This window comes from Lissotriton vulgaris, chromosome 4_1 (assembly GCF_964263255.1).
Source record: "Lissotriton vulgaris chromosome 4_1, aLisVul1.2, whole genome shotgun sequence".
Taxonomy (NCBI): Eukaryota; Metazoa; Chordata; class Amphibia; order Caudata; family Salamandridae; genus Lissotriton; species Lissotriton vulgaris.
In genome coordinates, this window is record NC_141691.1 from 1,078,887,267 (window position 1) to 1,078,915,047 (window position 27,781).

Below are 27,781 nucleotides of genomic sequence, written 5' to 3' on the forward strand. Positions count from 1 at the left end.
ACGCATCAGAGGAGGTCGCACAATAGTACATAAGTAAGTAAATAGACACCCAACAAAAGTACACATCAAAATAAGTTTATATTAGGATGAGACAATCGTGCACTTCACTTTCTGTCACCGCTTTAGGCTACTTTGGCACCCTTTAGCCTCCTCCCCATAACTGAATCACGGTGATTATTCTGCTGTGTTTATTTGTTATTCTGTCTTACGCTGACCTGAGAGCCACAGATCAAAGTCAGAACGGGCCAAGAAGCACTTTCATCTGACCCCGTGACACCCTCACTTAAGCAGATATAGTGAGTGCGCCTTTGGCTCTTTGTTATTCTTTGTGATAATCACCCTCAGTCAGAATGACAATGGGCCTGTCCCCAGACTGAGCAAGGTCGTGGAGGGGCTGCTGCAGCCTCTAGAGTTTAAAAGAGAAGTGTGAGCTGGGGAACAGTACAGCTTATTGCCATCCCACAAAAGTACGGACAAAAGGTGTCCGTGAAAGAAATCATCACCAACAACGGACAAGAGGCCCAAAAAATGGGCAGTCCGTGGAATTTACGAATGGTTGATCACCCTAACTGGGGGCTGGGGAGCTCTGGAGAGGCATTGACTGCAGGGGTGAGTTTCCTCTTGCCCTACCTGCTTCATCTCTTTAAATGACCACTGTGGGAGCATCAGTTCTACTGGTTGAGAGTGGCTTGCTGTGTCACTGGCCTTAGCTCCTCCTTGGGACATCCCTATAATTTGCAGATGGAGATTGTGGGGGCTAGGGTGCGTTGACTTCTACTGCTCTGCGAGGGCCCATAGTGATGTTTTTTATGCCACATGGAACCATCTCCCATCTGCTACTGAGGGGTTCTTCAGCAACCGGTTTGAGATGTTCAGCATCTATTGAGCAGGGGCCCATCCAGCATGGTCCAACGGAGGTGGACTCCTTTTTGGCAAAATGCGCTATCATGTTGGATGGTCGCTTACCCTGCTGTGTGTGACTGCCCCTTCTTGCTCCCTTTGTGGTTCAATCCTATCTGTGTTGTTTTGGATCATGTTCATTACTGTGTTATGCCTTCGGTGTCATCCTGGCCCCCTTGCGACATTTGATAAGTAACTGGCTGTGTTCATGGTCCATCTCTTCGGTGTTGTCCTGGTCCCTTAAAACATGTAATAAGCAGTTGGGTGTGTTCCTGTTCCACCCTGGGGTATGCTTGACTGGAAATACAGTAAGCTAGTTGTGGGCAGTTACCCCTCTCTTCGGCGTGCTTTCCTTCCATGATGAGGTGACATAGAGCTGCGCACAACAAACCAATGATGATGCAACTGCGAGCGCCCCCATGAGGGGATCAGGCAAGGCTCAGGCAGCAGGGATAAGGCCTATGTGGATGACAGTTGGAAACATTCCTGGCTTCCTTTGATGCCTCTGGGGAATGTTTGGAGGGTAAAATTGACACTCTCCATGGCACTGGGCCTTATCCAGGAGGACTCATAGAAACCTTTGGGGAGGGTCCATGCTCTGGAGACCACTGTGCAAGCTCTGATTCCTGCTGTTCAATCTGCGGACCGTCGCACCACACCTCTAAAGGCACAAACATGGTGCCTCGTGGCCAGGCATGATGACCAGGAGAGTCGGGCCCACTGGAATGTCTGCATCATGGGGCTGCCTGAACGTATAGGGGTGACTCACTGTTGGCTTACTTGAAACATTGGCTGCAGGAGGTGGTGGTGGCCCCGGAGGGCTTTTCCAAAATCTATACCTTGGAACGTGCGCATATTGTGCCAGTGCAGATGTCTTGGCCCTGCTGCTTCTGGTGGTGGCATGCCTCTTGCATTTTCGAGATAGGGATCACCTCCTGCAGCAGGCATGTGCACGAGTCCCCTTTGCAGTGGACAGTGCTAAGATGTTCCTATAACCCGACTCACCCTCCAAGTTCAGACACAGAGGGCATGGGGTGAAGAAAAAACTGCTCGACCTGGGTCTGCTTTACTCCTTGCTTTTTCCTGCTCAACTGCGAGTCCGGGCTGAGGAAAAAGTAAATTCTTTCACCGACCTGTCTGCGGCTTGGGAATGGTTTGAGCTCTATGACAAGGACAATGTGTGCCCTGAGGTGCCAGAGTTGTGGTGGGCCTACAAGGTGTAGGATGTACATGTCACCATAACGTTTGACATTTTTTCAGAGTGTTTGGTCTGAAATAGCACAAACTCAGGATTCCGAACATAACATCGTGGTTAGGGTTAGCTTTATTTATAAAAATGTATTTCTACCCAAACATACCTTTTTTGGCAACATCAGGCAAAAGAAAGACTGGGAAGAAGACATAACTTTCTAACCTGTACCATGCAGCTCTTGGATGGCAGTTCAAAGCTCACGGTGCTGGATTATGATTGTAATTTATGAACTGCACATTAACAAAACAATCTAAAGCAGTTACCCACTGATCTGTGCACATAAAATACTGTTCTATGACATGCATGGTACGCATTCTTTGCAGTAGATGTTAACCCTCTGTACTACCTTAGACGAATCAAAACTGCCACTAGACAACTTCCATCTCTCTCCAGCAAGTAAATTAATCACCAGAGTTATTGTTATACTTTTATTGTTGCATGAAAATTTCTGGCTATACAAGGAACTTTGCAGTACTTTTAAAACTGCTGCACTGCTACAAAACCAGCCCCCCCACCCTTCCAACTTCCCGGGGAAAATCCCAATGCCTGATACGGCCCAAGAGCCAATGGCGCCCCTCACCATCACCTAGACCCTCTCTCATGCATATTTAATAGAGCTAGTCATGCCAAGTAGGCAGAGCAGGGTGTCGGAGTTCGTTAAATCACACACATTATATAGAGACAATTACTCATAATAAATGTGTAAGTCAATGTATAGGAAATGTTACTGAAGACAATGAGGGCTACAAGGTGTAAGAGTCAGATGTCATCCATATTGGTAAGTACTATATCTTAAAAGTGTGTGGCCTGGAGAAATTTAGAAACTCAGGATTTAAAACACATGTTGGTTGGTATTGCTTTTACTAATAACTATTGTTTATTTTGACTTATTTAGACTAACACAACTGACAGCAATGGTTCGCACATGAAAAGACCAGGAATGGAAACATGGATCCTTTTGTACACTGCCACTGCATTACACCGAAAGCAATAAAGGTCTGAAAACAGCCTTATTTTTTCGGCAGAGGGTGAACGCCAAAAAAATATCCTATTTTGGTTGGGACGCGAAAAATCCTTGCACTGTTCTAAACTCTGGCCTGCAATCAGCAACACATGGGGAATAGATTGTGTAGTCCTTCTATATTGTTTGTGCTTCAGGCCACCTCATCAAAGTGTGAAAATCAGAATTTCCTATACATTGATGTACACAACTGCATTATTCATTGTCTCTGTATAATGTGTGTGAAATGTAAAGTGATCTGAGCTCCAACATTGGTAGGAGTGCCGCTGTAAAAGAAATTAATCATGTGAGAGAGGCTATGGTAAGATATGGGGCACCCTTGGAGGGTGGCAGTGAGGGAGTCCGTGAAGAAGGAGGTCATTGAGAGGTGCCAACAAAGATGGCTGGACGGTGCGTACCCTGGGCAATTGCCCACTTTGCCCATGTCTTCAAATGTGTCTGGTAGAGTTGAGAGCTACAACAGTGTATCAGACTACAGCACCCAACAATACTCTATTTAAAAAGAAATCTGGGATGGAGATCCCCTCCGAACCCTCCCAAGGGCATGTGTGTTCACTCGCTGCATACTCGGCCCATTCCCTGTATGCCTGTCTGCACAATTCTTTACTCGCATCCAACAATTTGAGCTGCGCCCTAACAGTGAACATCTACCCCTCATAGACACAATCATAAAGTAAATGTAATCCAAAGACGTAACTGAGGCAGTGCACAGTGCATCAGTCTTCAGGAGATATTGTGAGATAACTACGAGCATCTCTACCCAAATTGCCTTTTGATGATTAACAGTTCCCTAATTACAGCTATTTCGATGTTCAGATCCCCATTAAAGTCTCTATTTATTTCAAATACATTGAAATGACTGATTTCTTGTTTTGATTCACAAAAACATGCACCAGTTCCGCCACTCTTAAGTAGAAATTCAGAATGGTGGAGAACATGTTAATGTCAGACCGTATATGACTCGACCCCAACAGCTCCTGCTAGCTTCAGGATTCCCTCTGGGGTGTGCGCTATACAAAAATACAATCCATGATATATATGTTACATTTTCATATGCGTCAACTTGTAAGGAACACTAATTGTATTTATGTGCCGAAAATAAAATAATCAGAACATGCTCTGCATGTCCAGAAGTACAGTGGCTGGGTACCCTAAAGCTGTTCTTATTGGCCCTGAAGCATCAGGTCCATGAGAACAGTCCTGCAGTGGACCAGCGAGCTCTAGGATTGGCTGATGCCTTTTAAGCCAATCCTAGTTACCTTTGTTTGTTCTCCTCAGCAACGATTGGTGTTTCATAGGCTCCAAGTTCAAGGCATATGAGCTGTAGATCATATGCTTATGCATAGATCGCCATCTAGTGTTGGGTTTGAATGTTTGCACTTTGTTTTTGTTTCAAGAAGTCTTTCCAGTCACGAGGTAGGTGACTCCATCCTTAGATTGTTTTTTTCCGCCCTCTGGTTCGGATGTGAATTTCTGCGCTCCATTTCGGTACCGTTTTCAGATCCCTTCGACGCACAATCCGCTACCCTCGATGGTATTGTTATCGATCGCGGTTCCCCATTCGACATGCATCATCTCACCTTAGAAAAACTTTGATCGGGAAACTCGTGGCAGGCTGTTGGGCCTACCCGCGCCGACCGTACTAGCAGTCATGGGAACGGACTCCCTTCAAGTTCTATCCTGGATATCGTGCTAATTTGCCACACACTGACTTGCACGAAGTGAGCAACCTCTGCTTGTTCCCGGAACACGACAAGAATGACTGCGACGTGTGTATCGTTTCAATCGAAAAAGACACTTTGTGACCATCAGTGTAGCGTCCACAGGAACTCCTCGGAACCCGGGCAATGCTCAAAGAGATCCACCTCTTGATATCCCCAACTCTACCAGAAAAAGGTACCGATTAATGAGGTGATCAAGCGAGGGAAAAGGTATTAGGGTAGGAACAACGGGGAAAAGGATACCTGCAAACAGAAAACACATAGGTTAACACACGTTTACTTTTCCTCTACACTCTCATTACGATCTCACTAATGTGACTATTACCTATGAAACAAGTTCCTCCTGCCGCTGTGCTCCTGTATCCAACTCACTACCCAGTAATGATAGTGCTCATACTGGAGGGGGATATTCCTAAAATACAAAGCACACAGGTTAACTTCGCATTCAACCCCCTTCAATTCTATTAACCGCCTCCCTTACGCATACATACCCTAGATGTCGATTTCCCAGAAAAAGAAAAGCATACGCCGGAATGAAAGTCATAAGAAAGTGTCACCTCCCTATTATATCATCATAGGGAGGTAAGAGATGAAATCCAACTCTTTGTTCCCAGGAGTTGTATGAGGATAAGGCTGCAACAACTTTGGTCATAGCTACCAATACCCAAAACAGTACATGCAGGCATCTTGACTGCCAAACTTCGGTAGTTCAGAAACAATGTTAATTAGCATATAAAAAAGAGTGCCCACAAACAGTACCCTCCTGGGCAACTTCATACCGGAAGTCTGGTCCTGCTCAGCACTGTCTTTCAAACTAATGGCCACTTGAGCCCGAGCAGCCAAAGGGTTCCAAAATCCGTTGTAACCCAATCCAAGCCAGAGGCAAAGCGGCTCCACTCGCCGAAGCACCAACCAGCGGAAATGCCTCTACCGGCGTTTCTAGATGAGAACCGCAACTCCGGTCTTATTTCCAGACCGCAAGTCGACAAACAGAAAATGAACGGCCCATCCTACAAACCCGCAGGAGGCCGAGGGGAACAGCAACAGCAACTGCCGTTCCCTGCTACTCTGTATGAAAAGGCTCTGCTGCCTGTAACTTTGAGGAACGCCTTCCTCACAAACAGAATTATGCACACAGGCTAACGTGCCATTCTGTATCAAGTCCTAAGTGATTCCTCCCATCAGGACTTCTGGGACATGTAGTTCCTGGGCTCTCCTCTTGTCTCTGTGCGTATGGCAGGCGCACAAAGTCAGATCCTGACATTACGCCCACCTCCTAGGACCAGGCTTGCCAGGGCATCATTTGTGGAAGCTGCGGATTGCACGAGGAGCGTGGATACGGCTTGGTTCCCAGGAATCCTCTTCCGAGGGATACCCTTCCAAAAGATGAGATACCACAGCCGCCCCTGACGGTACTTGGAGTACACCACTGGGCGCACCTCGTAGTCCAACAGCCTGTCCCGGAGCACTGGAGGAACTGCCTTACGTCGGGCCCCCTTCGCCGGTTTCAGTAGGCTGACATGGAACACAGAATGGATGCGCAGTGAAACGGGCAGTTGGAGTTTATAGTGACCGAGTTAATTCTGCGCAGCACAGTATACGGGCAGATGAACTTAGGAAGGAATATACTGCAAACCCTGAATCGAATATTCCTGGTGGACAACCATGCTCGGTCACCTGGCTGGAAGCTCGGTTCCTCTTGTAGGTGTCGGTCTTCCAATTTTTTATAGGATGGTTTTGCCCGCTTCAAGTTGGCCAGGATCCTTTTATACATGTTTTGTAACCTTTTGATATGTTGCATCACTGTAGGCTGAGTAACCACTTCACTAGGGATGGTCAATGGCAGCACTTTAGTATGGAGCCCATTGTTGGCTCTAAAGGGTGTTTTCTTTGATAGAACAATGCCAGGTGTTGTTGTATGCCAGGTCGGCCAACCACAACAAGGATATCCATGAGTCAGTCAAAATCCAGCTTCATTCGGTATATAAAAGAATATCCATAAAAGCATTCTACATTGTAAAAACAATTGTCAAGAATTATATAGCAGTAAAAGGTTATTTCAGCGAAATACATTCTCCTAATTTTCCCCCTGATAAAATTGTTTAAAAGAGGTACATATTTCAATAATAATATATACACCATAGCAATCAATTAATTTTTTCATAGAGCACATAAAACTACAACAATCTTAAAAATACTTGATATGTTTAGAAAGGCTAGAGATTTTATAAACTATTCAGTTTCATAGACAAGTGATTCCAGGTATGAGAGCTCTTTCCTTAGCTTGATGGCTAGTCGGGTGAAGGCAATTACAGCGTTACAAATCGAAACATGTTCTAGGTTACAAATAAAATAGAAAGCTGTTTTATAGGAGTATAAACAATTGGGATAAAGAGTGGGCGTAGAATTGATTTCCTGAAGTCCCTATAAAAATTACAGAATAATACAAAGTGTAGTGTGCTTTGGATAGATTTACCATCACATGGGCACATTGGTAGAATTACGCTCCATTTACCCATCTTTGGGAATGCTATCTGATAATGCAGCGTTCTCAGCCTTAATCTAGTCAAATAAAATCTATGTTGCCTATTTGTAATAAAAATTAGATAAGGCTGGGTGCCCAGTGATAAAGGCCCTTCACATTATAATCTAACATTTGATTTAGTATGCAACCCGGCTTCACTTATTGTTTCCCTAGATCCACGGAGTCTTGTTTTCAGCTCCCCCTTACTAAAATTCTCGATACTCATTGGATTTCTAAAATCATGGTTCCTATCACACTCAATGAGGAGATCATGGATATATTTTAACCATGGTATTTTCTTCGAGTGATCAAGAGTTAAACAGTCACGTATTATTGCTTAGTGAAATGGGTTTTTTCCTTCGTCCAAATTTGATACCATAAATATCTATAGCAGATATGCTAATCAGATCACTTAGAAAAGGAACATCTGGTTCGAGGCATATGAGCTGCAGATCTCACACTGAGCATTAGATCGCCACCTGGTGTTGGGCTCGGATGATTGCATGTTGTCATCGTCTTGGAAGAAGTCTTTGTAGTCACGAGATGGGTGACTCCTCCCTTGGACGATAGTGCACATGGGCATCGACTCCATCCTTAGATTGTTTTTTTCCGCCACGGGGTTCAGATGTAACTTTTCCGCTCCGGTTCGAAATCTTCTTTTTCAGTAGTTAGACGTGTAAAAACTTTACCAAACAACTTTCGATATCAATAACTATCGACTCAACATCATCCCATCAATTCTGGTCGTCGACGCAGGCCGTTGGGCCTATCCACGCCGTGAGGCCTACAACTCATGGAAAGGACGCTGTTCAAGAGATGCCCCGAGTGTGGAGCAATATTTACACACAGCGACCATCACGAGGTGTGTAATCTGTGCTTATCGCCAGATCACGACGATTCGAGTTGTACAGCTTGTGCATCCTTTCGATCCAAGAAGACCATTTGAGTTCGGAGGGCCCGTTGACACGATATGCAGAGACCGGCTCCGGAACCGGGGGATATTTTTGACGAAGGTCCATGAATCCTAGAGGAAGATTCAGATGATCTCCAAATCGTATCTGAGGCTGACTACTCTGATGACTCCATACCTTCGGGTCAACATGTGAGTACTACTGCCCCTGCCCCAGCACCTACACCTACACCTAAATCAAAGGCAAAGGTAAAAACTCCGCCTTCGGGCCCAGTCACGACAGAAACACTGCTTCGAAAGCTCCGCCATCAAGCCCGGCTCCGAAGAAAATTTTAAAGCCTCCCGGTAACTCGGGACCGAGCCAACCGCACGTGCCGATACCACCAGCTCCCTTGGCACCGAAATCGAAAGAAGTCCCGGTTCCAAAACACACTCTGAAACAGTCGACTCCTAAAGACAAGACGGCTCAGAAAACAATGAAGCCTGTTTCTGACGCTTCCAAGCCGATCAAAACCGCTTCCAGCCCGAAATCTTCTCTGCCAAAACCCATAAAGCCTGCTTGCGATGCTTCCAAGCCCACAAAACAGGTCTCGACTCCAAAGACAATATCTTCGGTGCCGAAAACTACCCCAAAGGACTCTATACCAGCTCCTAAGGCTAAAGACAGACTACAACCATGCCAGGAACCGAAAAAATCGGCGCCGAAAGAGGTTCCTCAAGAAGAGGAGCTTTTTCAGCCTGATCCTTTGCAAAAAGGATCTACATTGATCCACAAACAGGACATGTCTATACTATGCCACACAGAAAGAGGAAATTGGATACAGCACCTACACCTCCAGTGCCTGTCAAGAAGAAGGATTCTGCCACATCACCTATGCACCCTTCTTCTCCTGTACCATCTCCTTCACTTCCTCTTCCTTCAAACCTTTCACCTCAAAATTCTCCTCCTCATTCTTCACCTCCACATACACACCTCAGAATGAAGATGAGTATAACATAGAGTAGGGGGGAGACCCAGATGAGCCTTTTCCCTACCCAAGTTATACACCAGACTGGGAGTACCTAAACTCACAAGATGTACAAGATATCCCAGATCCACATCCATACCCGTCCAAACCATCTCCTCCAGAAGACAATATAGGTTTTGGACACTTACTTAATAGGGCTGCCATCTATCATAATGTCACAATGCACTCAGATGAGAAGAAGATTTTTTGCTAGACACTTTTGAACATTCCCAAAAGTCAGTTCAAATACTACCTATGATTAAAGGGGTCATTAAGCATGCCCCAGAAGTGTTTAAAGATCCTGTACGAGCTAGAATGATAAATCCAAGAATAGAGAAAAAGTACGGGCCTGCTCCTGGGGATCCTGCCTACATTAAGGGACCGCTACCCTAAGACTCTCTAGTCGTTTCAAACACTAGAAAACAAGTAAACTCACAGACATCAGCAGAAGCACCACCTCCCTGATAAGGAGTCAAAGATAATAGACGCTTCAGGCAAGAGAATAGCTGCCCAAGCTAGTAATACATGGCGCATAGCTAACACACTGGCCCTCCTCGCAAGGTACGACAGGGCTCACTATGATCAGTTAGAAACACTTTTACAACATCTACCTTACCAATATAAAGCACAGGCAAATGACCTTATACAGGAAGGGAAGCTAATCTCAAAGGCCTCCATCAGGTGCGCACAAGATGTAGCAGACACAGCATCTAGAGCAATAAACACTACTTAGACAACATGCATGGCTACGCATTTCAGGATTTAAGCAGGAAGTGCAAACATCTATCTTAAATCAGCCATTCAACCAACAACAATTGTTTGGTCCAGAGGTAGACACAGCACTTAAGAAAATGAAGAAAGACAATGATACAGCCAAATCTATGGTAGCTCTGCAGTCCACCCAAGCAACAGGCTCCTTTCGCCGCTCCTTTTATAGAGGAGGCTCCAAACAAGCTAGAGCAGACAATTCAGCTTCCTTTAAAACCAACACACAAACATCTTCCAATAGAGGATATTTTAGAGGAGGCTATAGGGGCAACAACAACTAGTGAAGAGGTCGAGGAAATAACAATAATCAAACCTCCCCTAACACAAAACAGTGACTTCCTTCTGCTTCCCCAACAGCATTCCACTCCTGTAGGGGGCAAACTAACCCAGTTCCTACCTGTCTGGAATTCCATCAAAACAGACAAGTGGGTAAGACAAATTATCCAGTATGGCTACTGCCTAGAACTTACAGCTACCCCTCCACATATACCACCCAGACAGCGTCCAATGTCTACAGAACATCTAACACTGCTCAAACAAGAGGGATTTTCTACTTCTATGTTGGTTCTTTCTGTACATCTCTTCTTATTCCTGCACTGTTCTTCGTCTTTCTGGACTTCTGTTGCCTCTTTCTGCATTTGTCTTGCTCCTTTCTGCACTTTTCTTACTCTTTCTTCACATGTCCTACCTTTGTAGGCAAAGTTAGAAATTAGTATTTAAATAACCTTAGAAATTCACTGAAAGAACCATAGGTTTCAGGGAGGTTATAGTTAGAAATTAACATTTAAAAAACCTTTGAAATTCACTGAGAAAAACATAGGTTTCAGGGACATTATAGTTAGAAATTAGCATTTAAAAAACCTTAGAAATTGACTAAAAAAACATAGGTTTCAGGGACGTTATAGTTAGTTGGAGATTTCACTCGTACAAAACCATAGAAATTAGGCCGTTATAGTTAGTAGACATAACTATAACTCGCGCCCCCGCAATTCACTGCTGATGTCACATATTACATCACTTATGACATGCTCAGTGACATCACTGATGACATCTCAAATGACATCACTGATGACATCATCCACATGATCATCTGATGCACCACCTCATACCCTAATAAAACCTTTCATACACCCACTCTAAAATACAGACCACCAATATCGTAACCATAGACAGACCAATAGCAGTTAGTACATACTTGCTCAGTGATTCATACGACTACACACACACCCATCCACCCACTGACCCATACAGTCACTCATACACAGTCATTCATCTATACAGCCACTGATATATCCACTCATACACCCATATAGACACTCGCACCCTGCCACTCACCCAAAGAGTTACTCATACACCTGGTCAGTCATGCAAAGAAACTATCACACATCCATTTCCTTGATTATACAGTCATACACACACCAACACACTTATTTATACAGATACTAACATATACTTACTCTCTTAACCAATCACTCATAGAAACACACACTCATCCAATCACTCACTCTCACATATAGTCATTTATATACTCCAACACTCACATTTACTGCTGTAAAACATATGTAGTTACTCACACATTCACCACTGACACATGCATTCATTCACTCACCAACACACCTGTACACACACTCACCCACCCATACAGCTGTTTCCATATGCACTCTTGAACCCATACAGCCAGTGAAACAACCACTCACATATCTATGCACAGAGTCATACACACTCAGAGACACTCAGGCACCCATACAGATACTCAGACAATCAATAAATAACCCATATAGAAACTCATGTAGCTACTCACTTAGCCATGCAGCCGCTTACACACCAACTAACAAACTAATAAAGACATTCACACAGTTTAGTTACTAACCCATGCATTCAGTAAGACACATTTAATCACTCACTTATACAGTCAGTCACACTCCAACTAAATCATCCATTCAGACACTCAAACGCCCACTCATACTTCAATACACCTTGGTATGTGTATGTATATATATATATATATATATATATATATTACCTACTGGCGGTCGCCAGTAGGTATATATAGTTAGGATTTTTTCTCTATGGAACTTTTGAAAATTCTATGTCTAATAACTTTGGCGTTTGTGGACGGAATCGGCTGAAATTTTCAGGAAAATGGCACATTTTGTTTCCAATCAGCCCCTGAAAATTTGGGGGGGGGGGTTTCATCAAGGGGGGGGCGAGAAAAAAGGGGGGTCCCAAAACGCGTTTTTCCCATTCATTTTTCCATAGGGCGTTTGGCCTCACTTTTAGCTCGAACGGCTGAATGGATTTACACGAAACTTGGCAAAATTGTAGGGACTGTTAGCCCGATGTGCCTTTGCTGGGTCTCAATATATGTGCTCCAGTGGATTTTGAGAAATTAACGTTTAAAAAAACAGATATATCTGTGACAGCGTCCCGGATAGCGCTCCAGTTCGTGTACTTTTCGCGTAATGGAGCTTTGCGAAGCGAAGCTGATTGGCTCTCCGGTGTCAACATTCTAAACAGTCCGGTGCGGCCGCCATCTTGTCTCTCGGTAGGATCGAGAGACAAGAAGAGGAAAACGAAGGGCGAATTTAATGAAAGTGGGCAAGGTAGACCCTTCTTGACCCCCTAGGAATGATGTTGGGGTTATTAAAGGGTCCCGTTGGGCAAATAAAAAAAATTTGATTTTTTGCGGAAGAAGCGCTTTCCGGTTCGCAAACTGGGTAGCGAATCGGGACGCGAAACGGGAATTCGCCATTTTGTGTTTCGTTTTAATTAAATTACAAGATGGAGGAAAAACAATGTGGGAAATGGGTATAAGGGGGTACGGGAGACGTATCCTGACCCCCTATGTTTTCTGAGGGTGGCTGAGGATGCTCATATATGTTGATACATGTCTTCCAGCGGCTGCGCTTGAGCAGATTTTTTTTTTTTTGCTGCGTGACGTCTGTTAACGTTCGATTCGAAGGAAATCAGGAAGTGTTGACCGCCATTTTGACACTGCGAGTAAATATATTGTTAAAAATAATTGTTATAAATTAATCCGTATTGATAAACATTGTCTGCGCCATCTTGCCTTTTTTCCAATGCCACACTTTTGTCGTGCACGGCAGCCATTTTAGATGCCTTGACCAGACCCACTCTCTGCACGCCGCCGATCCTCAGCATGGCTCCCCACCCTCGCAAGCATCTCCCCCACGCACTGGTCACCCCCGCTCTATCTCTCATGCATGGGCCATAAACCTCCCCCCATCTGCGCTGCTCTTCCCTGAGAATCACACCCTGTGCCCGCCCGACACCTCCCTTTCACCCTATTCACTACCGCACCCTCTGACACTCCTCTTCCTCTGTGTCCGATTGTCCAGGCCGGTCCCAGGCTATCACCTAGCCCTGCGGATGTAGTTTATGGCCCCAACTGTAAAGAATCACCCCTCTTCAAAGGAGTTACAGTAGATCAAGGCCCCCACCCCATGAGATCCGTCACACCACACGCGTTCCTACTATCTGATAACGATCCTGTATTGTGATTGGGGAGGGGATTCTCACTGTAAGGGTGTGTGGGACCGAGCCTGAAGCGGAAGATTCCAGGGATGCCTTTTTGTACATCAAAGTCTTCACAATTATGTGTCACATTAAAAATATATAGCACTCCAACAAAGTAGTAGGATTATAACACTTTAATAACTTATAAATATATACAACGCTCCAACAAAGTAAACACGTTAAAAAAAAACATTTTAAATAACTATTTACATGGCAGCCTGCTGCAACATCCATCTCAAAGCATTCACCGTCCGCTTGATACTGTCCTTGCCCCTCCTTCCTCGGAGTAGCAACAATGGGCTGCTTTGGTCTGTCTTTTAGTCGGCTTTGGGTTATAAAAAGCCTACAAAATGCGTTGGCCTGTGAGGCGGCGTCAGTAGCGGACCGATGTGCGAATAGGCCAAAGGCAGCACAACGCGCCGAGATCCGGATGGCACCGAGGTGGTGTCCAGCAAGTTGCCGCACTGGTGTGGCCATCCTACAATGCTGCGCCGAAAGACGGCGTGGAGTGCCTGGGGTGGGGGGGGGGGGGGCGGCGCGAACGGGCCTCTCCCGCCTCCCCAGGTGGAGGCACCTCAGCTGCAGTGGGGCGCCCCTTGGCGTTTCACTCGCTATCCAGCTGAGTTGCGCCCGCACTTGCGGCTACAGTGCCTCACCCGCCATCCAGCTGAGTTCCGCCCACTCTTGCGGCACAGTGCCTCACCCGCCATCCAGCTGAGTTCCGCCCGCTCTTGCGGCACAGTGGCTCACCCTCCATCCAGCTGAGTTCCGCCCGCTCTTGCGGCACAGTGCCTCACCCACCATCCAGCTGAATTGCGCCCGCTCTTGCGGCACAGTGCCTCACCCGCCATCCAGCTAAGTTGCGCCCGCTCTTGCGGCTACAGCGTCTCGCCCACCATCCAGCTGAATTGCGCCCACTCTTGCGGTGCAGCGATAGGCGGCTGCAACAGGACTCTCACAATGGCGGCCGGCTCTTTGGATTTGGGCCTGGTCCACTAAAATGGCCCTGGGACACCTTGGAACTCGGACGCTTGCCTGCTAGGGCATGGGCCCCATTCCCGAAAGCGTCCCCTCTTTTGACTGATGGTTCTTGGTGCCTATCTCTTCTGTTGTCATTTAACGGAACCTTTTTTGACTGCCGAAAGGGGTTCTGGTCCGACCGCTGGTTGGTGGAGACATTTTGACTATATCCTGAACCTGCCCGGCCTCGCCCAAAATGGCGCCGGCATAAATGGGACTCGTAACTCCTTGTTGTGTACTGGTTGCCCAGCCTTGATATCACGAGATACGTATGCAGTTTTGAAGCACATGGCGGGCGGGGACGAGTACTGATTGAACATTTGGACATCCCTATTGATATTAAGTTCTGATGTGTTATTGATTACTGTACTATTGAAAGTTCGAATTAACGTCACCCATGGTACTTGCCCGCAAATGTATATCTAGATAATTTTATTGTAACTGGCCCTGTCGTACTTTAATTATAAAATGTACGTCCACCGATTCCGCAACTGTTAGACACCTTAGTTCTTGCAACCTAATGGCCCGCCTGTTACGTTCTTCTACAGTGTAAATGTCCCCTCATCATATACGAATACAGTTTGCTCCGTGGCCGGCCCACGTGGTTATAGGCTCGTATTTGTATACTGACATTTTCACAATAAAGGTTTTTAAAACAAAACATGGTAGTAGTACCTAGATTGGTAAAGTTTTGAATAATAGCCACTGTTTTCGAATCAGTAAAAGGCAAGTGAAATAAAGCAGCCCGATTACATGACGGTTAAAAGGTATAATACGCAGGAAAGCAGTAAAGATAAATGGTCAAGGGCTGTTGTGTTTTCCACTCCTGCAACATAAAGTGATCAATAAGAATCCGATATTCATGCCTATCAGCGACTAAGACAGCAGGTCGAGCCTCTTTTGTTCAACGGCTCCCTCATGGGACGAAGAAACACCCTTTTTCTCGAAATAGGAATATTTTACTTGCAGGACAGTTGTAAATTTCCTGGGAAAATACATTAGCCTGGAACATTGTTAGTGATAAACTGTAAATGCATCTGGGTCCTTTGCTTTACAAGTCAGAGTGAGAAAAAAAAAGGTGGGGCTTTCATCATTTGGGAAAAAAAAATGTTCTAAACCAATGAAAAGTGTTATTTTTAGGTCATATGACCAAGCCTTCCATCACTAGAAAAACAAAAGTAAAATGAACCAATGAAAAGTTTTATTAACAAGTCACATGACCTGTTATGCTTACGTTACGCGCTGCGCGCCGCGCCCTGGATCGCTTCTGGGAAGCTGCGCCTCGCTCACCGGAGCACTTCCGGGTGAGCTAACGAGGCGAGTCATATGACGCATTACGCAACAACGCAGGTCCAGAATATAGTCAAAATGTCTCCACCAACCAGCGGTCGGAACAGAACCCCTTTGTTGGACTTGGCCTTTTTCCCCAAAATTTTTCGCTTTTTGCCCCCCTAAATTGAATGTCTACCCCATGGTATTAAACATATAAGGACCATGTGTGGTAAGAGTTACCATGATGTAAAATTACATGTTGTTAAATGGTGTACAGAAAATATCCCCCATTTTAAAAATGTACCTGACTAAAATGTACTGTGATTTTAAAATGGATGCCATGGCCTGGGTAGTGCCACCTGACTGTGTTAGGTTGGCGGTCTAGTTAATATTACCCAGCTACCCCTAGCTTTTGGAGGGAAGCCTGGCACCCAGGGTGCTCAACCCCTCCCCTTGAGCCAGTGTGAACCAGATTTCCCCAACATTCCGGAAGGTGCTGGCCCTGTGAGGGAGGAGGGTATAAATAGCAAGAAGTGTCACCAGAGAGTCAGTCAGCGCTGGGACAAGGAAGGGAGGGGACCTGCTGTGAGGTGCTACCGCCACATGGGCCTGTGAGCTGGGCCCTGCACCCCTATAAACCCCCCCCCCCGCTGCTGTCCCCATGGGCCCCTGACAAGGGAGGGCCCTACCCAGGTCCCTGACACTGTGGGGACCGGGAATTACGCCAGCGCTGCGATGAAGAGGCGCCCAGGAGGTGAGGAGTAGGACTGTCTACTCCCTCTGGTGAAGCTGTGACCCTGTGGAAGTGCTGGGTCGTGAGGAGCTGCCTGGAGGAACTGTTGCCCCTTATGAGGTACTGCCTGGCAAGCGCTATTCTGGGGAGATTGAGGCCCCCGAGGAACTGTGTCTTTTAATCTACTCCTGGACTGCCTACCCATTTGGAGAGAGGCGCTGGGGCTGGTGTGGCCCCCGGAGTGCTGTTGGCCCTGGATGTGGTATGGGCCGAGGGAGGAGCAGTGCGCTGTAAATAGCGCTGTTTTCACTGTTTTCCTGAGGAGACTGGCAGCCTGTGAATAGCGCCGTCTGTGGAGGCGCGCTGTCCGTCATATAAATAATAAATTAAGAAGGGAGCCTACCCCTTATTGCCGCCGATATCACCGCCGCAGCCCGAGGAGTGTTGGCGCTGCCTTGCGCTGGTTGTACATAGGCGAAATCACCGCCGCGGCCCGGCGCTGCCGAGGGGACCCCCACCGCTGTGGGCATCGTCGCGGCGGCCCCCGGGACCAGGAGAGGGCCGCCGAGTGAAGGAAGGGCCGCGCTGGGCCCTGAGGCCGCCGACTCCCGCATCACGTGACGGTGGGGCCAGGCCGCGTCATCGGCCCGCCCCCGCCGCGCACGGATTGGCCTGCGCGGCCGTGACTCTTGAAGGCCGCGCAGGGATTGGCTGTTGGCCGGGAAGGCCAGAAGAAGGGGAGTAAAAGCCCCGGGTCCCCGTGAGCGAGGGAGGACCCGGGTGAAGCTCGGTGCAGGGCCCCCGTGGTCAGGAGGGAGCCCTGTGAAGCACGACCGGAGCGGGAGTCCACCCCGCCGGTCTGCGGCCCGGATTGAGGAGGCCGCGAGGAGCGACACCAAGCCCTGGGTCCCCGTGAGGGAGGGAGGACCCAGGCGAAGCACCGTTGCAGGGCCCCCGGGTCAAGGAGGGAGCCCCGAGAGAAGCGACCAGAGCGGGAGGCAACCCCACCGGTCTGAGCCCCACGCGAGGGGCCGATAAGGTAGGCGGGGCCGGGGTACACTGCCAGTGTCAGCCCCGCCTCCCGACCGGAAAGGGACCAGAGAAGGAAGCCCCGCTGGGGCCGCACAGAGGTGCAGTGACCCCCCCTGGGCCCCTGAGAGGAGTAGAGAGGCCCGAGTGATGCCACAGGGAGGGAGGGGCTTCGAGGCACATTGCCGGTGCCTGCCCCCTCCTCTGGAAAGGAGCCCTGCGTCCTGATGAGGAGAGCCCGGGTCCCTGAGAGAGGAGTGAAGCCAGCAGGAGTTGTGTAGCGGGGCCCCCCATAGTGAAGAGGGAGCCCCGGTTGCGATACTGAGGCCTGAGTGAGGCCTGGTGACCGGCGCAGAAAGCCGGGGAGTCCTGCGACTCGAGGCACATTGTCGGTGCCTGGTGACCCCCCCCCCCCTGCAGAGGAGACCCCAAAGGACGCCCCGCAGGACCTATTGAACCCCGCAGGAGCCATCGAGGAGAGCCCGGTGAGTGGGGACTTGGTTAACCTGTGGGGAAGTCGGGGCACAGGGTCGGTGCTCACCCCTGGACTAGTGCTCGCCCCTGGGAACTGTTTCTGAGCCTCGCTGGCCCTATTGGTCCCCTTTTTAAGCCTCTAAACCAGACCGGGACATTACTGAACCCCCCCCCCCCCTTGGACTGGTACAGGGAGAAGTTAACCCCTGGCTAGGTGTTAGACACTGTGGAGTGAAGGTTTGGGGTAATTTAGCCTGGTTGTTAGTGGCTTGTTTAACCCTGGGCCCTGCAATGGTTAATTGCCATGTTTATTCCTAATTAGGATGCTGGTTGCCCTATGGTAACGCAGCATTTCCATGTTACCTGTCAAGGTGTGGTGCGCTTCCGTGCCTAGTTTGAGTTGTAGGCTGATTACCCTGCTGATGAGAATATGCTAAGGTTATGCCTACACTAAGGTTATTGAGGTCCAGGTATACTGTTGTGTTACACATGATGGGTGATGGTATGCTTTCGTGCCCTTTTATTGCAGGTGTGCCTCTATGCTGGCCTGATGAGTTATTCCAGGCCCCTGTTTATGCCCCGTGTTAATGAGCCTTCCGTACTGATTTCTTACAGGTGCTCCTGTCTAGTATGTGCTGTGATGCTCTGTTGTTCTTCCCTTACAGGGGTGGGGTTTGGCGTTATAACGCCTGAGGTGTATTCAGGCATAATGTTGGATTTTGCAATTACAGCCTACCCCCGAGGATGAGAGCCTGAGTTGGCCCCGCCAGATTGGCCCCAGGTCTAATGTTCATTTAACGAACCATTTTTATTTCAGCTATGGACTTTGGACTCAACCCTTTTTGTCCCATGTAAATAATCCCCCACTGAAGTACTTGGCTTGGGTGCCAGTTGGCGCCTTGTTGTGATTACCAGTGTATTTTTCCTTTTTTACCTTACAGGTTGGAGATATCACTAAACTTCTTCTTTTCCAACCAAAGGTGGAGTTGCGTCTCTTTTGTAGTGTGCCTGGTGTGTCGTCTGTGGGTACTGCGTGAATGCTTCACATGTCCTCGAAGTTTGGCCTGCCCGCTTGATACCATGCTACCCCCTTGGAGATTTGGGTGACCCCCATTTCTTACATTGGTGGCAAGCGGTGGGATAGGACTTGTGTTTGCGCAGTACCACAGCGGCCACGGGTTACACTGCAAATAGAGCTTTGGATGTAATCCCAGCCTTGTTGTGGGGATTATTGCTGTTTGGCTGAATATAGTTTTTTGATTGCTTCCTCCTGAAGAGTGTTCTGAACTGTCCCCTTGTTCCACTGGGAGGGTGTGTCCCGGGTGTACCTCGCCACGATGGGGTTGATTTACCAGGAAGTGGAACTGATGGAGTACACCGAACAGGAGGTGATAGACTTCCTTCTGGAGAGAGGGATACCCCCAGTAGGGAACATTAGGAGGAATTTGTTTCTCTATGAGGCCCTCAAGAGGGGAGAGCCCTTAGAGATTGATGGGGACTTGTCTGACTACCCCCCGAGGTTTTATAGGGTCAGTGGGTTAGAGACCAGAGAGAGGGCTCCCCATCCAGAACCCTGGGAGGTAATTACTCCGATGAGGAGGAGGAAGAGTTTAACAGGGCGGAGACGCCAGTAGCTGTGGAGGACACCGAAGATAGGGAGTCTCGCACTGGGTCCAGTCCCGGGGGCACTGCCCCATCCCTTTCCCTGTCCCCAGAAGAGTGGGTAGATAGGAGAGAAGAGAGGGAGTATCAGCGGGCGCTGGCAAAGCTCAGGCATGCCGAGGGCTTAGCGCAGCTGAGGGTAGAAGAGCAGCGACTAGAGACTGAAAAAGTCCTAGCCCTGGAGAGGATGGCGGAGGCGGCCTTCGCCAGAGAGAGATCAGCTCAGGTGGGTAGGTTGTCCCCTGAGAGTGGTTTTAGGAGTCTGGATTCACAGAGGAGGGTGGGATCCAGTGGTGGCAGCGAGTGTAGGTCCAGTGCAAGGAGTCCCACTCCCGAAGCCCAGGAGACCGTACCTGATTCCCCGGAAGAGGAGGACGGGTTAGTGTTCCGGGGTAGGGGAAAGCTGTCCCATCAGTCCTGGGGAGAGTTTGAGGAGGAGTGTTGGACTGTACTGGAGGATTGGGTGGTGAGGAGAGCAGTGGAGGATTGGGAAGGGCTGTGCCATGCCGTTATCCGGGAGCACATGCTGAGGACTTGTTTCCCAAGACTGCGTCACCATCTGTTGCAGTGCGGGTTCTCAGACCCCAGGGAACTTGCACGGGAGGCAGACCTCTGGGTAAGTGCCAGAGCGTCTGGGAAGGCTGAGGGGAGGTGTCCCGAGATGCCCCAGCTGCGGCCACTGGGCCTGGAGTGTTCTTTAAGGGAACCCCAGCTTGGGAGGCTAGGCTGCCCCGATGTGTCATCCAGAGGGAGGGATCCCCTTATGTCAGGAGAACCCGGAGCATCAATAATCAGAGCTCCAGTGGTTCGGGGGTCTGACCAGTCACAGGGTCTAGATCCTGGACTGGGGTTCCAGGTTCAGGGGTTGCCTGACCTGGAAGGTGGGGTACCCGTAATTCGGGGCCCTACCAAATTGACTCCCAGGGGTACTACTCCAGTCAGGAGGGTGCAGAACTCTGGGAGGGGGTGCAGAGGGAGGAGGGTCTCTTCTCTGTCACCAGCTCAGCCACAGGGCACAGATCCCGGGTTGGGTGGCCAGGGACAGGAGTTGTCTGCCCTGGTGGGAGGGACCTCTGTAACCAGAGTCCCCCCGGAAGTGACTCCCAGGGGTACTTCTCCGGGTAGGAGGGTGCGGAACTCTGGGAGGGGGTGCAGGGAGAGGGAGGACTCGCCCCTGTCACCGGTTCAGCCTGTGGGTTTCGACTCCAGGTTGGGGAGAGAGTGGTTGTGTGAGGGTGTCCCCAGGCGTAGGAGATGGAGGAACCCTAGGAGGAGAAGTAGGGGGAGGGGAGCCTCGCCCCTAAGGGCTGGACAGTCTGAGGGTGTAGACCCCAGGTGGGTGGACCAGTGGAAATTTGGAGAGAGGAGAGTGGTTCAAGAGAATTCCAAGCCTGAGGCTAGAGCCTCCCACTCTAGGAAGGAGAAACATCCCACTAGGGAACACCCATGGGGTGGTTTTGTTAGTGAAGGGAGGGTTGCGAGAGAGAACCATTGGGTCCCAGAATGGAGGACAAACTGCAGGTGCTCCTGTAGTTGCAGGCCTGCGTCCACCTTTTTCCGCCCCAAGCAGGGAAGCCCATCAAGGCATTGATCAGTCTACCCTGGCTTTTGGCTGGGGGGGAGTTGTGTTGGACTTGGCCTTTTCCCCCCAAATTTTTCGCTTTTTGCCCCCCTAAATTGAATGTCTCCCCCATGGTATTAAACATATAAGGACCATGTGTGGTAAGAGTTACCATGATGTAAAATTACATGTTGTTAAATGGTGTACAGAAAATATCCCCCATTTTAAAAATGTACCTGACTAAAATGTACTGTGATTTTAAAATGGATGCCATGGCCTGGGTAGTGCCACCTGACTGCGTTAGGTTGGCGGTCTAGTTAATATTACCCAGCTACCCCTAGCTTTTGGAGGGAAGCCTGGCACCCAGGGTGCTCAACCCCTCCCCTTGAGCCAGTGTGAACCAGATTTCCCCAACATTCCGGAAGGTGCTGGCCTTGTGAGCGAGGAGGGTATAAATAGCAAGAAGTGTCACCAGAGAGTCAGTCCGCGCTGGGACAAGGAAGGGAGGGGACCTGCTGTGAGGTGCTACCGCCACATGGGCCTGTGAGCTGGGCCCTGCACCCCTATAAACCCCCCCCCCCGCTGCTGTCCCCATGGGCCCCTGACAAGGGAGGGCCCCTACCCAGGTCCCTGACACTGTGGGGACCGGGAATTACGCCAGCGCTGCGATGAAGAGGCGCCCAGGAGGTGAGGAGTAGGACTGTCTACTCCCTCTGGTGAAGCTGTGACCCTGTGGAAGTGCTGGGTCGTGAGGAGCTGCCTGGAGGAACTGTTGCCCCTTATGAGGTACTGCCTGGCAAGCGCTATTCTGGGGAGATTGAGGCCCCCGAGGAACTGTGTCTTTTAATCTACTCCTGGACTGCCTACCAAGCGCTGTGGGGAGAGAGGCGCTGGGGCTGGTGTGGCCCCCGGAGTGTTGTTGGCCCTGGATGTGGTATGGGCCGAGGGAGGAGCAGTGCGCTGTAAATAGCGCCGTTTTCACTGTTTTCCTGAGGAGACTGGCAGCCTGTGAATAGCGCCGTCTGTGGCGGCCCGGCGCTGCCGAGGGGACCCCCACCGCTGTGGGCATCGTCGTGGCGGCCCCCGGGACCAGGAGAGGGCCGCCGAAGTGAAGGAAGGGCCGCGCTGGGCCCTGAGGCCGCCGACTCCCGCATCACGTGACGGGGGGGCCAGGCCGCGTCATTGGCCCGCCCCCGCCGCGCACGGATTGGCCTGCGCGGCCGTGACCCTTGAAGGCCGCGCAGGGATTTGCTGTTGGCCGGGAAGGCCAGAAGAAGGGGAGTAAAAGCCCCGGGTCCCCGTGAGCGAGGGAGGACCCGGGTGAAGCTCGGTGCAGGGCCCCCGTGGTCAGGAGGGAGCCCTGTGAAGCACGACCGGAGCGGGAGTCCACCCCGCCGGTCTGCGGCCCGGATTGAGGAGGCCGCCGCGAGGAGCGACACCAAGCCCTGGGTCCCCGTGAGGGAGGGAGGACCCAGGCGAAGCACCGTTGCGGGGCCCCCGGGTCAAGGAGGGAGCCCCGAGAGAAGCGACCAGAGCGGGAGGCAACCCCGCCGGTCTGAGCCCCACGCGAGGGGCCGATAAGGTAGGCGGGGCCGGGGTACACTGCCAGTGTCAGCCCCGCCTCCCGACCGGAAAGGGACCAGAGAAGGAAGCCCCGCTGGGGCCGCACAGAGGTGCAGTGACCCCCCCTGGTCCCCTGAGAGGAGAAGAGAGGCCCGAGTGATGCCACAGGGAGGGAGGGGCTTCGAGGTACATTGCCGGTGCCTGCCCCCTCCTCTGGAAAGGAGCCCTGCGTCATGATGAGGAGAGCCCGGGTCCCTGAGAGAGGAGTGAAGCCAGCAGGAGTTGTGTAGCGGGCCCCCCATAGTGAAGAGGGAGCCCCGGTTGCGATACTGAGGCCTGAGTGAGGCCTGGTGACCGGCGCAGAACGCCGGGGAGTCCTGCGACTCGAGGCACATTGTCGGTGCCTGGTGACCCCCCCCCCCCTGCAGAGGAGACCCCAAAGGACGCCCCGCAGGACCTATTGAACCCCGCAGGAGCCATCGAGGAGAGCCCGGTGAGAGGGGACTTGGTTAACCTGTGGGGAAGTCGGGGCACAGGGTCGGTGCTCACCCCTGGACTAGTGCTCGCCCCTGGGAAATGTTTCTGAGCCTCGCTGGCCCTATTGGTCCCCTTTTTAAGCCTCTAAACCAGACCGGGACATTACTGAACCCCCCCCCCCCCCCTGGACTGGTACAGGGACAAGTTAACCCCTGGCTAGGTGTTAGACACTGTGGAGTGAAGGGTTGGGGTAATTTAGCCTGGTTGTTAGTGGCTTGTTTAACCCTGGGCCCTGCAATGGTTAATTGCCATGTTTATTCCTAATTAGGATGCTGGTTGCCCTATGGTAACGCAGCATTTCCATGTTACCTGTCAAGGTGTGGTGCGCTTCCGTGCCTAGTTTGAATTGTAGGCTGATTACCCTGCTGATGAGAATATGCTAAGGTTATGCCTACACTAAGGTGTAGGAAGGGGGAGGCTCTAGTTGGCGCAGTGCAACACTAGCGACAAGCAGGGACTCTCTCTTCCTCGTCAGGGCTGAGGGTTACCTTCCAGACAACCTCTGCTTACCCTCTAGGTAGTGTGGCTTAAGCAGTCGTAGGCTAATCTTTGGGGCACATAGGGTTAAACACTTGCAATAGTACACCTTTACAACCAACCCACCACACAACGAGACCAGACTGTATTCTGTAAAAATATATCTTTATATAGATTTTAAGCAGGCTTGTGAATACAGTCAACGTACTTTATGATAACGGTTGCAAGATTACTCAGTTCAGGTTACCACAGTTCTTATGCAGTTCTCTTGAGGCCCGTAGGCCGGTGTTAACCAAAGTTCTTGGGGAGCCGGCGGCTTCCAGGGGATCTGTCCCACGTCGCGTTGCCTTCCCGGGGTCGCTGATCGTTGCGGCTCTTCAGCCGAGCAGGTCACTGGTCATCCGGGGCAGCGGTGTTCTGTGGCGGCAGGGTCCTCTCTTCGTCGTCCGCTCCGACCTTGGAGGCGGCGGCTGTGAGGCGGTGGCAAGTGGCAGTACGGTCCCCAAGTGCAGGACGTACCCAGCCAAGTGCCGGTGCAGCTGTGGGCTCACAGCTGGGCTGTCGGGCAGGCTACCGACCTTGCGGATTCTCACAGGGCAACTGTCCGTCTTTGCAAGTGAGTGGCTGCTCGTTATGCAGTCACCTCGAGAGCTTGGACCGGACGGGTCCTCCTTTGCTTTGCTCTCGGGCTCCCGGTGCAGTTGCCGTCATGGTGTTCGGGCCAGCGGCGGCTGATCCTTACTTTGCTCTCGCTGTTGCTTTGGGCCCCGGTCACGGTGGTAAGGTGGATGTCGTTGCCTTGGAGGAGATTCCTCCGTCGGTGCTGCGGCGATGGTCAGCACCCGCAGTCGCTTTCTTCCAAGGGGGTAGCGTCCACTGGTCCTGGGACGCTGGTCAGGGGGCAAGTTCAGTTGCAAGCCCTTGGAGATCTCTTTAGCAGAGTTTGGCACAAAGTAAAGCAAAAGTCTTTTCGTAGTCTTTTCTTCTTCCTCTCCTTCAGCAGCAAGGCACCTGACACAGGCAAGAGTCAGCACCCTTCCTTGTCTTTCACGGTCCTTCTCGTAGGGCAGAGTCCTTCTGTGGCCCAAACCAGATCTAATGTTCAAGGAGCAGGGCTCCTTCTTTTATAGGCCAATTCTTTTGTTCTCGCAGGCCAGGGGGGCCTTTGCATAGCCACTCTCAGTCTTGGAGTACCCCGGCGGGTGTACTCCGGCTTCTGCTTTCAGTGTGAGAGGCAGGCGCATCAGACGCCCCACAGGAGGTGGAGCCAGCATTGTCCGGACAGGGGTGGCCAGAGTACCTTGTTGATGGGGGCTGCGCCCTTCCTGGGCCAGGCGTCGGCAGAGTCATCCGCCGCTCCCCAGGAGGGTGGAGCCAGCATTGTGGTGGTCGAGCACAGCTACAGTTCGAGTCAAGAGGCACTCCTACCTCCCACTAAGGTGTAATATGCGCATTCACCACCTGTCATCCCTCCAGCCCTGTCACTCACACATCCCAGACAGTCAGATACACATACCAGCAGAGGCGGGCTGAAATGGTTAAGCAAGCAAAGGCTAACTTTCTAAAAGTAGCATTTGCAAACCCAGGATACTAAAATAAACTTGACTACAAGAATTATTTTATCATCCTGAGTTCAGGCATACTAAACATGACTCGCTACCATGCTCCTTGAGCCTGCGGGGATTATAGGGTGTAATAATCCTTGCAGCTCAGTCTGGCCTAATGGAGCAGGTAGCCTTCAGTAGTGAAATACGGTCTTGGTTGTAAGTCACTACTAGGACATGCCACGCACATCGGGGCTTGTCCTACCTTACACCTACAACGCACCCTGCCCGCAGGCCTGCCATAGGGGTGACTAAAATGTAGTCAAGGGAAGGGTCGGTGCTGGCAAGTGGGGACACTTGCCCAGCTAGCGTGACAGTACGAGACCGCACGCGGGTTCTGCGGTCGCAGTTCCCAGACACATCTTTACGGCTGCTTCGGTGGGTGGCGCAACCAGCGCTGCAGGCCCACCAGCAGTATTGGCATCTACAAGCCCCGGCACTCTCTCGTGCACTTTACTAGGGACTAACAGTAAATCCAAAGAACCAATCATGGATACCAATCGCATGTACAATTTACAGTAGGGAGCACTTGCACTGCGGCACGGATCAGCCGTGGCGCAGTGCCCTGAGTATCGGAAAACCAGCAAAACATCGGAGGCACATCAGCAAAAAGTGGAAGGGAGACTCACGCCAAGGTGCCAGGTCGAACATGTGTCCCCTCCAGCTGAAATGTGGGGGGAACTACCCTTCCCCAGGGAGTTCCACATCACTAAGGCGGAAAAATCTGGACAGACCGTCAGCGTTGGCGTGATCGGTGCCAGGGCGGTGTTCCACCGTAAAGTCCATACTCTGTAGAGAAATGGACCACCTCAACAGTTTCGGGTTCTCACCCCTCATCTGCATCAACCATCTGAGGGGCCTGTGGTCCGTCTGAACTCAGAAGTGAGACCCAAACAAGTAGGGTCTTAGCTTCTTCAGCGCCCAGACCACAGCAAATGCTTCACGCTCTATTGCACTCCACCTACTTTCCCGTGGAAGTAACCTCCTACTTATGAAGGCTACGGGTTGGTCAAAGCCCTCCTCAGTCATCTGTGAAAGAACAGCCCCTACACCATGCTCTGAAGCGTCTGTTTGCACTATGAATTCCTTGGAGAAATCAGGAGCCAGGAGCACGGGCGCCGTGCACATGGCAGTCTTCAGGGTGTCAAAAGCCTTCTGACAGGTGTCAGTCCAAATCACATTCCTGGGCTGCTTCTTCGAAGTCAGCTCTGTCAAGGGGGTCACGATCGTGCCATAGCCCTTGACGAACCTCCTGTAATACCCAGTGAGCCCCAGGAAGGCTCTCACTGCAGTCTGGGTCTTGGGGGGTTCCCAAGCCAGGATGGTTTCGATCTTGGGCTGCAAGGGTGCTACCTTGCCACTCCCAACTTGGTGTCCCAAGTACACCACTGAACCCTGCCCAATCTGGCACTTGCTTGCCTTGATTGTGAGGCCTGCTCTGCGCAGGGCCATCAACACTTCCCAGAGGTGTCGCAGGTGTTCGGGCCAGGTGCCGCTGAACATCGCGATGTCATCCAGGTAGGCGGCACTGAACTCGTCCAGTCCAGCCAACACCTGGTGGACCAATCTCTGAAAGGTGGCAGGGGCATTCTTCATTCCAAATGGCATAACCCGGAACTGGAAATGCCCATCTGGTGTAGAGAATGCCGACCTCTCCTTTGCCCCATCGGTCAAGGCGATCTGCCAGTACCCAGACGTTAAATCAAACGTGCTGAGGAACCGGGCAGCCCCTAGCCGATCAATGAGCTCGTCAGCTCTGGGGATGGGGTGCGCGTCAGTCTTCGTGACTGAATTGAGTCCTCTGTAGTCCACACAGAACCGGAGTTCGGGTGTGGCTCCCGGCGCAGCAGCCTTCGGAACCAAGACCACGGGGCTGGACCAAGGACTGCTGGAAGACTCAACCACCCCGAGGGCAAGCATCTTGGAGACCTCCTCCTTGATGCAGGCCCGGACCCTGTCAGTCACCCTGTAAGCCTTGTGCTTCACAGGTAAGCTGTCTCCAGTGTCCACATCATGGACGCACCAATCTGTGACACTCGGAACCAGGGAAAACAGGTCTGGAAACTGCCCCAGCAACTGGCGGCAGTCCTCCTGTTGTTCGGCGGTCAGGGAGGGTGAGAGGTTAACTCCATCCACTGACCCATCCTTCTCACAGGCCACCAAGAGGTCAGGAAGAGGCTCCGACTCCTCCTCCATTCCGTCATCGGTT

General features: G+C 50.7%; 1 protein-coding gene across 1 annotated transcript in view; it reads left to right on the forward strand.

Moving 5' to 3' along the window:
* TRIO (trio Rho guanine nucleotide exchange factor) overlaps positions 1-27,781 on the forward strand; it is a 5,246,815-nt gene that overhangs the window by 1,353,758 nt on the left and 3,865,276 nt on the right. The gene's annotated exons all lie outside the window — the stretch shown is intronic.